The 13,645-nt window shown below is 27.3% G+C and overlaps 1 protein-coding gene across 1 annotated transcript in view; it reads right to left on the bottom strand.

Moving 5' to 3' along the window:
• Positions 1-13,645, bottom strand: part of LOC121115384 (uncharacterized) — a 286,411-nt gene that overhangs the window by 87,337 nt on the left and 185,429 nt on the right. The gene's annotated exons all lie outside the window — the stretch shown is intronic.

The raw sequence follows: 13,645 nt of genomic DNA, 5'->3' as shown, positions 1-13,645 counted from the left end.
TTTAAATCATAAATTAATCCAGATAGAATGATAAAAACCCAGAATGGTAATATTTTTTCTTACTCTGAATACTAAATATTTGGTATTTTTTAATGAATAAATGTCTTTTTTAAGAATGAATATTTGAAATTATATATATTTACACTGGAATATCGTTAATACAAAGATTTACTTATAAAATGTTTTGACATTTATATACTCTAAACAGATATGTTGTCATAATAAGCATTCCTGATTATTTCTTAAGACTTTAGTGAATCTCACTTCCACATAAGTATCTTTTATTTATGCACATTCAATATTACACATATTTGTAGCTGACAGTATTTGGATTGTTAACGGTAATTGAATATTTACCCTTATTCTTTATTTCATATTTTCCATAGCAATAGGAAATGAGTGTTTTCAACTTATGTTTGTTTGTAAACAAAGAGACAGATAATGGCGCATGTTGTGGCAAAATAATAACTCCCTGAATGATAATTTTTCTAAATATAACATTACATAATTTATGTTATTCACATAGAGAGCCTTCTAAAACATCTATTATGCATTTCTACAGACTTTCAGACCACTTTGCGGGAGGTATTATGTATTTTTTTAGTTTGCACATGCTATATTTTTGTACTTCATTGTTAAGAGATTTGATAAATTACTGTTTATTGATGCAGCAGCATCAATTTCTTTAATGATTGGTAGGATATATTTATCATAGTTTGTTCTCATTTTCTCTTCCCCTCCTTCATGATATGCGCAACGTCAATCCCAGGTTCTGTATTGGTGCATTCGTAAATCTTCACTAAATTAACCTCATTTTGGTCCTTAATTCAGAGAAATGTACATGTACTGTCCACAGTATTAATACAAATAATCAAATTTTTGGTTCAAGATGTATAGTGTTGTTAGAGTTTTTTTAAGTCTTTTTGCAATAAAATCTTAATTTTAAAAACATTTATCTGTTTATAATTAAATCTACTTATTTTGCCGTCAGAGGAAAATCTTTTAAATGTTAGGTCAAAAAGCTATTTATTTTTATTCCTGATAGAGTTATTATTTTTCTTTGTGGATGTTAAAAAGGGTTACAGATCCTAAATGAGGGGCATAAAAACTTGTTTTTCATACAATATCATAAACACAGCCTATCTATGAACAATAATCAAGACTATATCTATGCAAAAATTAGAAAAAATTCTTCATGAAAAGTCATCCAATCACCAAGAATTGTTTTACTAAATCACATTCCTACTTTGTCTGCAATTTGATAATCCACCCTGTTTCAACAGTGGCTCTAAGTAAATGTCCCTGTCTCCCCTACTATAAACTACATAATAAATGAAATAGTTTTTGTTAATTATAATTGAAACAAAAGTTTAAGAATGAGTTTCCTTTTCTAATGGATAGAATTGGAATTAGTACGCCTTGAAATGGTTTTCTCTCCTCCCATTCTCTTAAGTATGGGATAAATAATACTTTTTTAGATTTAGCTAAATGTTTTAATAAGTAAAATAACCTTAACTTAATACATTTTTTTTTAAATTGGAAGGAAACATTACTTAATTTATATTATATTTAAAAATAATTATATTTTACTTCTTGTCCTATAACATTATTTTTTTCTTTGCATAATTTATTAATATATATATATACATATAAAAATTATATATTTGTAAATTAAAAAATATGTTTTACAATATCATGCAAAATATCATTACATTTTTTTGTGTGTCAGGGCAACTGGTGTAATATAAGACGCTTTTTTATAATCACCTATATCTTTTAATTTTGTCTAGGCATGTACATAGTTAGAACTTTTAAAGTAGATGTACTTTCTTGTTGTTACTTATCTCTAACACACAATCATACTTGAAGGAGGAGGCCTTTTTTTAATCATGCAATTGACCAACAACGTCACTCAATAGATAACGCATTCGAATTATTATCTTGAACTTAATATATGCGTAGCTTTACTCCTGTTTGCATCTTAGGAACTAATGATTATTTCTAAGGATGTGAACAATGTCCAAATCCACGTGAGCATACATTTACAAAAACTATATTTTAGTGATCTGCAAGATATTAGTGCACTTTTTAATTATTTCTCCCTATTTTCAAAATTCAAACGTATAGGGAGTAGGTGAACTATACTTTATTAAGTGATATATTTCAGTAGATCACTCGTGTATCAAAGTTGCCAACATATAATTTTCTTTTTGATTTACACTCACAAAGACTTAGACCATTTTTCAAACCTTGCTTATAACCACTTAATTCTTCTCATTGTAATCTTTGTTTACTACTTAATTTTTGTTCGCACAACAAATAATCCGCTATTAGAATGTAATTAAAAAAATTAACAAATTTAAAAAGTACTAATAACTACCTTAAATGGGTTGTGCAATTAGGTTGAATGCAATACAGCTGAGAGATGATGTTATTTACTGTTGCATGTCAAAACAATGTAACTCTAGAATAAATAGCAAAGTAAAAAATAGGATGTCTCTTAATATCCTGCTGCCTATATTTCTCAAGTTATCCTTATCATATTTTTTGTTCACTTTCAATGAAAATAATCAATTTATGATATAGTTCATGTATACAACTTTTTGAAGATGATACATTATCAGTTATTAGCAAACTAAATATCAAACTTTCTAATATTGTTTCTATGCGTTTTCTATTATTTATCATCCGTAACAATGAATAAAAATACAAATGTCTTATTCTTTATAGAACATATTTTGTTTGATAATAATATATATATAGTCTCTCTACCACAGTCTACCAAATTTAGTTCCCATTTCTACCTCCACTATTTTAGTTCACTGATAGAAAAAAAAATTGTAAGAAATTATTTTATTTGTTTATAGTAGGTATCATATTTAATAACTCCCCAGAGTAAATTAGTTTTATAAAGCTATAAGCTATCTATTTTTATATTGGGTTACCGAAATACTCCAAGGAAAGGTACAGTGGTTTAATCACCTGTAAAATTAGAAAATATATGTTACCTTGGTTTACTTTTAACCAAATTAAGTACTTTTTTCACTTCTTAAACTATAATTGGTGGGTTAACATAAAACCAATCTTGAAAAAATAATAAAAAAAAACAACTAGTAATGGATTTATTTTTTACTTCATATCGAAATACAGACCAGTTTTTCATAGATATATTTGTATCAATTACAAGGTTTTTATTTCAATTTTTTGGATAATTTAACACAACGATGATGTTAACACTATTTGATAACCATTATTTGATTGAAGAAATTTATAATATCAACTTTGCCTACTTGAGGTGCAATTTACAAAAGAAATAAGAATAATTTGCAAAAATAAATTAACAATGATTCGTCGAAAAATACAAATGTAATCCTAACTCAATTTAGAGAAAAATAACTCTTGCTCGCTTTTGTGCTAAAGGCCCCATATATCAATTATAAATTAATTAATTACTTATAGAATTGCACTATCATGTACAATTGTTCAATCTACAATATTAATTTACTTATTAAAAAAAATGATATAATATCATTTATAGAGATTTATTTTTTGAAAGTCTCTAATATTCTATTCAATGAGTACTTTGATATTTATATTAATTTTAATGTTATTTTATAGTAATATTTACAAAAGCAAATATAGATATAAAGGGTCATGTACAAAGAAGACACTTAAAATGATACGTGTAAGTATTTTTAACTCAAGGTTTTTCTTCATATGAGTACTTTATCGAAATACAAGGTGTACATAAATTAAGTGAATCTTAAATATATTTTCTTAAAGGAGTTTCATGATATAAGGTTCATCTTCCGCATATTTATTCATATTGAACTGGTTGATCTTTTTGAGTATTGGAAATATTATTTTATCATCACGAAAATCATGGTATAATTCATTCAAGACGGAAAATCCCATGACACAATATATCGAAATAAAAGGAACAGAAAACATACTTGGCCACCCTAACAAATTTGAAGAATGTTAAAGAGGAAAGCAGATAAGCTGTCCTCACTTTTTATTAGATCACCTAGAAGCTGTCATTAGAGGAATGAAATAAACAAAAATTCCAAGGAAATGAAAACAAATCCCAAGAAAGAATAGCCTCTAAACTACCCAACTTTTTATTTGATGGGTTACTCTTGGTAATTAATTCTTAAGAAAAGGGCATGTTCAAAGGCTCATACAAATTTAAAGTCTTAAAGTTTGCTTCTAAAGGTATTGGACCAAATTGTTCATGAAGTTGTATGTGTCACTATCAAGGACTTTTGTCGCCTCTGACATCAATTGTAAAGGCCGAGAGTGACATTTTAAGTGACATTTTTATATGTTACATACAAGTGTTTGATACAAATTATGTTTTTAAAGTTAAAATGTCGTAATTTCAAAAATAATATTGGTATTAACATTTTAATGGATCACCCTATTATACCACAAATTAATAATTGGTTTTAGTCTAAATATCCTGTACCAGTCTGATACCAATATGATTTATAGTGGAACGAACTAATTAGGTGCCTCAAATAAGTTTAATTTGCATCGGCCTGAAAGAAATATTTAGTCTAATTTAGTCTCATATAGAATTTGATCTAGACTGATTATATATTTGAGTTGTTGATAGCGTCATGCGTGTTTCAAAATTGGTACACTCAATAATATCATATGAAGTTAAATGTGTTGCGTAAATCATATTTATACAGCTCATAAATCGATAACCGAAAAAACAAACTATATACTGGATGGTATTACTATTATTGTATCACGCAACCTTTCATACGGAAAGAAACTGTGGGAAGAGTTCACTTAGACCCTTCTTCTCAATTATGCAATTAATATTTAATAATTGTTGGTAACACTCTGCAAGAAAATTCAGGTCTTGGAGCGCCTGTCGGCAAAAACCCATATTTGTTATTTTTATTGAAACCATAAAAAACGGAAATGATCTTTCAAATTATAAATTCCAGTTGGTTTGGCCTTTAAAGCCTTTTTTATCAATATAAACAAAATAAGTGGTTGGTTTCGGTCTGAAAATTATAAACTAGTCTGAGACCAATATGATTTATAATTGATGGAACTAACTATGTCTCTTAAATAAGTTTGGTCTGGATGGGTGAAAAAAAAAATTCTTTTTATGTTGGCGCAAAAGAAAATTTTGTTTTGATTCAGTCTCATTTAAAAATTGCTCAAGAAGGAATATATATATTATTTCCTGATAAAGGCATTTGTGTTTCAATTTCAGATTTGCATATTTAAATAAAAATTAGTAAAAAAAAAAGAATAAAAAAAAATGAGCGTGAAATATGTTATGGAGGCATTTCACTCCCTAAAAAAGATGACGTTTTAAAAAACAGTCTTATATAACAAATTTCTTTCTTAATCCATATTTCATGTACTCTCTAGGAAATGTATTCTTAATTTAATTATCCATGACGTATGCAGTTATAATATAAATTTTCCCATCTCTATAACTTTAATTTGCCACTCTTCTTATTTACATGTATCAGTTTTTTATAAGTGAAGAGGGGGATATAGCAGATCGTTGCTTATATTTCAATCTTGTGTGGACCTAAAAGGAATATCCATGTCTTTCATTTAGTTTTAATATATCAGAAAATGCTAACTCCAGTACCCTCAGAATATTTGTGCAAATCATGAATCGGTTAGGTACATAGATTGAGACTAAAAGATCGGACTATATTTTCCATGTCGTTACTTGCATTGTATCATACAACCTTTTGTGTGAAAAGAAACCAGGGAAGGCCCAAAATCTATTGGTACTTTGCTCCTTTTTCACAACCATAGAACTATTACACAATAATTGTCCACAAAGTGTCAAAAGCTAATTATATTTGAATCAATCAACGCTCTGAATAATGATTAGGTCGTTGGGGAAGCAGAAATATTGACAGCTTACAACAGCTAACAATTTTGTGTTAGTGAGATAACGTCGTGTCTATGGTCTGAAATCACGGTCTGGACCGAAGTATTTGTCCAAATCTGTTTGGAACTTAAGTCCAAATTCTAAAAAAATTATCTTGATGCGAGTTTGACACTAATAACTAAATTTAATGTAAGACAATCCCTATCCTTTTAACTCATAGGACATATATTATTGACCTGCAAGAAGCATAAAGAAAACTTTTATATAAGAAAACTAAGTAAATTATAAGTTCTTACTGTCTTTCTATAAGTATACAATATATATAAACATAAAAAGCACGAAAAAAAAAAAAAAAAACTTGGATTTTGCATAATAACAAGTGGTAGCTATACACACTACAGTATTATTAATAATAGTAATACAAAATGAAAAAAGAATATACATACGAGTATATTGTTCAAATTAATTAAGAGATAAGCTTCTTTCCTATGTTTCACTCTCACAAGAAAAGAAAAGAGTTTTCATTATGTGTCGCAGTATCAAATAGAATAAAGTACGGAAAAAAGGAAAAATGTTCTTTTAACTCTGTGTCTAATGCAAGAAATACCTTTACATACTTTGGAATGAAGAATATGAGCATTGATTCTGAATATAAATTTTAATAATATCACCTAAAGGGTATGTTAAATTAAAACAGACACCAAACATATATTTAAGATATTATTGAAGCTATATACAATCAAATTATTGTAATTTGTAAATTAAAAAGAAAGATGGACGACGTAGCCCAATGGACAACGCGTTCGGGACACATTATTTTCTTGAACTCCATGCCCATAGGGTCGTGCCCGTTCGTTTCTGGAGAAGGAAAGACTATTCTTAGGTCAGATGGAGTAAATGTAATACTTATTGCTAACTTGACTTATACTTCATCTGTGCAACTCCATCTGACAAATGAAAGGAACATTAAAAATAAATAATAAATAACATGGTCACTTTGGAAAATTTATAGAATGTTATGAAGAAGATCAGCTTAGGTGTTTACTTAGATAAGATTCGAGCAGTTGTGAGATTAAAGAAAGAAAAACAAATATCACTCGCGTTATAACAATGATATAGGCAGGAATTACTCAGATTTAGATTTTCAATTCTACACTGTGTCCAACAAGTTGTTACATTTATAATCCTTAACAGAAATACTGTTCTTCTTCATGAGCAAAAACACTAAAAAAAGGTAGAATAATAAACAAATCCCCCTCCATATTTAGTAATGATAAAGGCAGAAATTACTCAGTTTTGTTCTTCAATTCTACTTTGCGTCTGGCACGGACTAGCACTTATAATTATAACAATTACTCAGTGTTACACTTCATCTTTTTAAGAAGTAGGATTAATTTATACTCATATGTTTTCTTTTTAAGAATAAAATAATAATGATATCAACTTTAGAATATGTTTAGTTTGCAATTATATTAAGACTCAACTTTCCATTGTCATATTACTTTAGTATGTACCATCACTTTTGTCAAAAATGATTGTTTTTATGTAGACACGTCACATACGTTTGGAGTTGTTTTTAGAATATTATAATTTTAGAATATTATCTTGAATCTACACTTGAACAAGTTATCCTCTAGGACCCTGACAAAATTTCTAAAACAGCAAATGAAAATGACAATTACTCTTACCCTTGTCAACTAATCGAAAAGGCAGGTTCTTACTCAAACGTTGCAAAACTATCTTTTAATTATTTGTTACTAAACTTTAAGATGAATTCAGTATTTTTTTTTAATTAAACATATTGTTTAAAAATGAGTTGTTTTTTTTAAAGTGGTACAGTCATCCTTTCACCTAAGCAGAGAACCCCTTCTTCAAAAGCATCTTCTATGTATACCTCTACCTTGGCTCTATACCTTGACGTTGGTTATGTTGTTTTTGGGGTTATAACAACTTGGCATTTTTCTTCTTGAAAGACACTTTTTTTGTTCATTTAAAAACTTTCAGTGGAGATTGTCACCCAAGATATCTCCTACTATAATCCCGTTCATCCTCATATTAATACAGTAAAGTTTTATTTTCCCCTTAGTGGAGAAACACCGAAAAAAGAAAATATTTCCAACCCTTGACGGTGAGGATACTGATCTTGGGTTTGTACACATCGTATTTCTTCCTTCAAACCCCTTTTTTTTTGTTTATATTTGTATAATGTCTTACACTGTTAAAATAAACCTAGCATTAAAAATATATGCCGTTCTTTACTCAGTGAATGGGCAAACTTACTAAATTGAGAATGGATTAAATTATTATTTTTTCCACTCTATGTACAAATAAAAGTGAAATAGAATTAGGTGTGCTGTAAAACTAACTAATGTAATTACCGAGAACAAATTTGCAAAGGGGAAACATGCCATTTAAATATGAAATAATTATATATGTACCTATAATTATTTTTTAAATATTTATTCTTTTTTATATAAAAATATCTTAATAAAAGGTAAATATATATAAATATAACGGACCCACACTTTTTTATTTTACAACTCCTAATTTCTTCATCAAAAAAATATTTTGCAAAAAAGGGTAAATTTGCACTACTAAATAGATAAACATAAAAGGAGTGAGTTTGTACAGTTGAACACATTTTTTTGATTACATATATAAATATATATATTTTTTTTTTTTGCGTAGACTTAAGGTTAAATGTTGGAAGATTTCGAATTGTACATGCTTATCTGTTGAATATTGTGAAAAATAAGCTCACTTTAATTAGACCTATGAAGTGTAATGAATTAGAAATGTACGTGGAACAATATTTGGGATCATGAATGTGATGTGTTAAAAGTCTTGAAGGATTTTATTTTTCAACTTACTACAAACATAAGGCCAATATGTTTAAAACAATTTGAGTCAATTATGGTCTTTATATTCAAATTAGTGGAATAAATTGGGTACCCAATATGTTCAGCTATAGTTTAAAACTTTTATTTGATTTTAGATACTGATATTGATCAAGTTTTGGTCATTCAAATAAAATTCATAAATTACTCGTTATTTAAATGTAACGTACAATTTTGGGTACTTTGAATGCATTTTGCAGCAGCTCAAGAAGGTAAATAATAATTTTTGGATGGAAGTTGGTGATAATTTGTTGAAAAATACAAATTTAATCCTTACTCAATTTAGATAAAAGTAATTGTTGCTTGATTTTTTGTTGATATGGAGCATATGTTTACAGTTTTCTACATGATCTTATATCTATACTTTTCATACTACATGCCCATGATGGAATTTTGATATTTTACCTATGAAAGAGGCTCTTAATATAAGCAAATACACACATATCCTACTCAACTATTGAAAATGCTAGGTTCTTACTTAGTCATTGCAAAATTATCCAACAGTTACTGGTACCAAATTTTAAAATGTTTAACTCTTGTTTTTTAGTATAACATATTAGCTATCTGTTTTCGCTAAAACTGTTTGATTTCCTTTCATTAAAATAGTTATACAATTATAAATATCAATATACTATAAAAAATTTACATTAAGTTATTTTGCTTTTTTGAAAATGTAATCCTTCAATACATAAACTTTAATTTGTGGGTTAAACAATTTGTTTTGCTTTTAAATTTAATTAGATATGTTTATTTAATGACTTTACCAAAGAACTTTAATAGCTTTGTTCCGTATATAGAACAACATGTGTTGAGGGATATTATTTTGGTATCCAACTGTTATAGTACAGAATGAGGACCCAAAATATGCAGTAGCATTTAATTACAATTTTATTCAAGTATTTTTAATTACAAGCTTTTAGTACACAACCAAATGACATATTTAACAAAAATAAACAAATTTTGTATTTTTGTATTGTGTGTGTAAACACGTCGGAGCAATAAAAAAAAGGAACCCCGTGTGGAATCTCTTCTGGGCCGGTGTGAGTGCTGTGAAGCGTTGCAGAGACTATCCAGACTTCTTATAACGTCGAAAAGTACATTGGAGTCCCATAGAGCCAAGAAGACCAAAACTTCTGCAGCAACAATATGCCTGAGTTATGGTGGGCCTCAATATAACTATCTTTAAACCTTGATATCGATTCCCTGGAATTTGTAGTTTGAGGTGTTTTAGAGAAGAATATCTGCACACCCCTCATCCAAATTAGGATTGGCTCCGACTTGCTATCATGACAGTGTGGTCATTTATAGACAGTATCTTCATCCTCAAGCCTGTGTCGAGGCATTATTGGCTGTAAATGAAGACATATGTAATAAAATATATAGATAAACTTAGTTTATAAACATTTCACTGACTCTTCTTGATGTCTTAAAAATCGAGGTTTTTTTTTGTAATTTAGTTATGCTACTGCAAGTTTTGTATCCCAACTCTGTACGTATCAATATTTTTGAGCCAAATAAAGTCATAAATTCACTTCAAAATATGGCTGTATATTATTTAAAGCTACCTTGAGTCATAGGTCAATATAGATGATCAAACAGACAAGAAGTATCTGACCAACTCCATCGTCTGAAAATGCAAGAATTTCGATAAAAATATAGTTTTCAATGCCTGTGTGAGGTTCAGGATTGGAATTAAGGCCATTTTGGAGGACAACTGTGGCTTCATTGTTGGATATATATTTTTAATTGCGGTACCTGCTGCTTTTTTTTTAATAAATCTTCAAAATGAATATTTTATGTTAATTTAATGTATATAGATCAATGGTGACAAATTTTGCAATAATACCCTTAATACGCAAAATGATCAATTGGAAAATAAGAAATCAAACTAACAACGATAGGCTTCCATATATTTAGAAAACTCCATGTTTGACTATATAAGTAGATGCTAAATTAACTGTAAATAAGTGATATTTATGTTGTTAATTACAAATCTTTATATTGAATCTGTTTTACAAAATTGATATCAATTATTATAACTTATAACAATAATATATAAACACTCTGTGTTACATATATTAATATACTTAAATTATTCAATTTTTTGCAAAAGGAAAAAAAAAAGAAATGAAAAAACTTATTTTTCAATATTTCAATATTTTTTACATACCTAAATTATTATAGCAAGGTTTAAATACAAAAACTTTGCTTTCATTTTAAAAGAATAAATGTTTTTTTTCCTTGCTTCTAAAATTACCACTTTATTTTTGTTGGTATTTAAAGCAATGGCAACGTGGCTCAAACGATGGTAGAAGGATAATTCAGAACTTTTGTTGTATAATTTAATTCGTTGTGTTTTTTTCTTTCCATAAGAACGGACAATGAAGTAGAAAAAAAACATATGTTTTTTTTTTCAAGATTTTAAAATAATTTTTTTCATTTACATAAGTTTTTTTATGGAATAAGTTTGTAACTATTTTTACTAATTAAAACTTTTTTCAAAGGGTTTATTTTACAAGGAAAAAAGCAGGTTTAGGTGAATATTTGTAAAAATAGCTTTTTTTAATGTATATAAAGTTATTTTATAAAATTAATGAATGGCTTAGTGTAAATCCTGGACTGTGTATATAACATACTTTTGTAAAAAACATTATATATAGATATATCATAGATTTAGTTATTCTAAGTTTAGTTATCTAATTTATTATTTAAATATATATATTCACACGGTTCATCAAATTTACAAAAAAATATTTATATACCCCGAGATTTATAAAAACCGATCTGTTACTTTGAATATACATTTTATAGAAAATACTTTTCAGTATACTCCTCAAACACTAAATCAGACTACATACAATTCTGTATTAGTCTTAGTAATGCCATTTTTTAAATTTATTTGTATATTTAGCAATTTTTCATTGAAGTTAATTGAATCTAATGAACTATTTTACCTTAAAATCGTTCCTTAGTTTTTGTATTGAATTTTTGTACTCGTTATATATAATTTTTTTTAAATATATATTTTTTTGTTAATTTCTTTTTTTATTAAGAATAGATGTTATTGGTATAATCGTTTAACTGTCTATTATGTAATTTAATACATTATACCTTGGGGGGTTTTCTTTTTTACTCAGTTTACTAACTGTGCTATAAAAAGGTTGTTCACAAACGGAGGATGAAGTTATTTTTTCAGGATTAATAAAACAGGGCGTGGTAGCATAACTTCCATTTTTCAAACGAAATAAAACAAGTTTAATAAATCAACAAAGTTTTGTTTTTGTTTTAAAATAATAGTTAGTGTCGTCTGGGTCCTTGTTAATGACTAAAGAATGTAGTTCCGTCTAATTCAGTTTCAGTTCGAAGTTGTTAAAAAGTAAGATACACCCATTAAAGAAATTAAAGCTGCATAGTCAAAAGTGTGTTGAGGGATGTATTCAAAACCAGGAGGAAGAAGAAGAGAAAAAACAGTTCTAGCAATAACAATACATAATGCTTATTGTTATTGAAATATAAATTTGTGAATATAAAGTAAATAAATTGCAACATTCTACATATGCAAATATATATTGTATGTATAAGTAAAAGTCTTGAACTGATAATAATAATTTTTTTCTCTATTGTAAATAGCAAAATATAGAAAGCTTAAAAAGCAGCTATAAAAAAATTTGAAATGAAAAAAAAAAAAAAATCCAAATGGAATATAATGTATTATTTCAAACACTGACTAAGTAATATACTCATATACTATAAGTATATTTTGATATAGATGCACAATTTGCAATTATATATATGACGTTCGTACTATGCAAAGAAAAAAAAATATATATATATATATATGCTAAGTGAACACAAATACAAACTCAAACAAAAATTGTAGGCTTTGGGTCGATTGTAAGAATATTTATGTATGTAAAAGCTTGTCTTTTGAATTATGACAAAAATATGTTCTCTGTAATGAAACCTATAAATTTTAATTATTTAGAAACATATAAATATTTGTTCTTGTATATTTGATGCATCAAAATAAAAACAGTCTTGAACAAAAATTAAGTATCGGAGAAATCCCATTATTTTTTTTTTACTTTATTAACTTATAGCCTAATATTCATTTACAAATATGAGTCAATTATAGACTCATTACTGAAATTTGTGGAATGTTTAAAGACACCCAAGATTATAATGTATAGTATATATTCTTTATTTTATTTAAAATACTTATATTGGCCCCGATGCAGCCTTTCAAATAAAATAAATCAATTTCTAGTTACTGAATGATGGTGTTGATTTTTTTTTCTAATTCAAGTACGGTTTGCGACACACCCAAAGGATTATCTGAGTAATTTGTTAATAGAAATTGTCAACATAATTCGAAGAATACAAATGTTATTCAGACTCAATTTAGAGAGTTATTGTTCGATCTTGATTATGTGCTGATATGCTACAATATTAAGATTAGAGATAAAGTAGATGAGTGTCAGTTACGACCTACACTTTTTTCGAAAATCAAAAAATCTATCGCCATAACATAAAAATAGTATAATATGTTGACAATTATCATAGAAAAAATCAATAATCTTTGTAAATGTATTTTATTTTGATATGGATAAACCTCATTGTAAGCAAAAGGATGAGATAATGCAGTCAGTTTTTATACGTTTTGCAATCAGTTAATATAATTTTGATAAAATTTCAAATTCACAACTCAGTTAGGAAAATATAAGATAATATTTCATTAAAGGGGTATTTATTCATTTACCTGTTTTTATAATAATCTTTTATACTAAGCAGTTTATAGGGCATTGAAAGAAATATACAGCATATCTCAATATCTCTTGTACTCCAAAAAATGTGAATCTAAGTGTTATAT

The sequence above is a fragment of the Lepeophtheirus salmonis genome, chromosome 3 (genome assembly GCF_016086655.4).
Source record: "Lepeophtheirus salmonis chromosome 3, UVic_Lsal_1.4, whole genome shotgun sequence".
Classification (NCBI taxonomy): Eukaryota; Metazoa; Arthropoda; class Copepoda; order Siphonostomatoida; family Caligidae; genus Lepeophtheirus; species Lepeophtheirus salmonis.
Note: the sequence above shows the minus strand (reverse complement) of the source record. Positions and strands in the feature narration are given on the sequence as shown.